Here is a 2,327-nt window from a genome sequence, read left to right on the forward strand (position 1 = left end):
ACATATATTCATAAAAAAACTTCATATATTAGAAGTACATTCTAAATTATTTTTGCAAAATATAGTTATGTCGCATTTAAAATTTAAAATATTCAGTATTATATATAAATTTTGTTATTTAATTATATTTTCAGGTAAGTCTAAAAATAGTGTACACTTAAGAAGAAATAACACATTCTGTAATTGTGAGTATTTAATATTGTATATTGAACTATAAACATCTATACATAAGATTGAGATACTTCACATGGGTGCATAGCTTTAATCCTTCACTTCACTGTCACAATTTCATAATACGTGCATGTATACACGTGAAAAGTCATTGCGTCCGAAGTGTTTCAGTAAAGCCCACCAGTGAATGGCTTTAACATACACAAAATACTTTCCTTGTATTCACAAATGTATTTCTTAGAATTGGTAAAAAATCTGAGGTTTTTAGATATATATGCGAAACAGACTGTTACCACATATTTGTAAATTTCAACGTTTCGTCAAATATTAAAAGTTTTGTCGCATATTATAATACTATAAAAGAAAATATTATATAGATTATTTGTTCAGTACTCATTTTTAAACGCATAACATAAATATATTGTCAGTTAAGGTTCTAAGATGATTCATTAAAATAAGTAATACGTTTTTAACTTAATTAAATCAAGAGATCTTGGAACAAGTTTTGATATAACTAAACTATCTCTTCTCTTAAAGATAAACAGACTCTCTACAGTCTGGCACTTAATATTTAAAGATATATTTTCTATTAAGAAGAATGATTTATATTAAACAGGAGATATCTTGGACTCATATCAAACACGAAATTTAATTTTGAGAATAGAGTAAAAAAGGCTAATGTTACTATGCATATCTGCTAAAAACACGTTGGTAACACCTAGACCTAACTTTGGGTCTTGGTCTACGCTTTAATAGACAAACCTAATGTACTTGAAGATTTAAAGGTTCCTGACATCACTGTTATATTCTGAGTTACTGGAGATGAAATTACGCATACTAATGTGCATAATCGAGTAATCTGTTCTGATCCTCACTTTTCTTAGATACTTTTAAACATTATAGTGCTCATTGAAGAGAGGTATTAGCAATAATAATGTCTAGCTATACAATTACGTGACAACTAAAACCATGACAAATATATTTTCAAATAGCATGTCAGCACATAGCAATAGTAAAAGAAACTGCAAGACCAATGAGCGTATATATCCTCTGAGCGTATATAGAAGCGCTACGGAATATATTTGGAAAGACCAACACGGTCTATTCAAACATACACACTAAACTGACATCTAGATGGTTGTGCCCGCAACTTGATTGAATAAAATCAAAAACTTACTCAGTTTAGCAGGAGAGGACAAATCTAAGCTTACATCTCATACCTCAAATCACTTGCTAATTAATAATAACCAAAGAAAATTGTTGAAGTTGTGAAGACGTAGATGAAGAAGAAGTGGACACAACTGCACACTTTCTATGCAACTACCTAGCTCTGATCAGAAACAGGGCCAACTATTTATGCGATTATATCTTTAAAATCCAAAACATCCGCTATTTTAAATATTTATTTATTTGATATAGCTCGACACAATATAAAAAGTGTGTCGAGAAAGGAAAGCAGAAACTAATTACTGGATTTGAGTCTTTACGTTTATATATTTTTATATGCATTAATTGCATTAAACCTATGGTATTAATTTATTTGAATCATAATTTTTAAAATGATTTTGATAATTTTCCCAAAATCCCAAATAATTTCATTATTTTATATCCTTATATTTTAAACCTTTTATGGTATATATTGTACATTAAGATTACATATACTTTGTTCATTTTTTAAACAAGTTGCTTCGTTCTTACCATATATCCACTCGTTCGCATATAAATTATTAAAAATCCTTTTAGCAGTTTTTCAATAATTGTTTGTTTTTAAATCACATTTCAATTGCTTTTAATAAATAATCTCACACAACACATGCATAATTTAAATCTTTATTAATACGGCTACATATTCTCTTCAAGTGCACAATATGACAATATATCAATATGAGTGGCCAATATTTGGCATAAAGGAGCCACGGAAAGCGTTGGTTTTTTAATATTTTTACTTTTAATTGACGTATGTCATTTTATTATTGTTGGCGTTTTAAGTTTTATTTTTTCATGCCATCAAAACCTTTTCATAAACAAATATTTTTTCCTGAAGTGGTTAAAATATTAATCCTTCGAGTGCAACCATAAAGTTTTTCAATCAGAAGCTCAAGGCGGGAGCAGTTTGTTGAAATAAAAAGCTTTTAATTTCAACAATAACAGAAAAT

This window comes from Teleopsis dalmanni, chromosome 2 (assembly GCF_002237135.1).
Source record: "Teleopsis dalmanni isolate 2A chromosome 2, ASM223713v2, whole genome shotgun sequence".
NCBI lineage: Eukaryota > Metazoa > Arthropoda > Insecta > Diptera > Diopsidae > Teleopsis > Teleopsis dalmanni.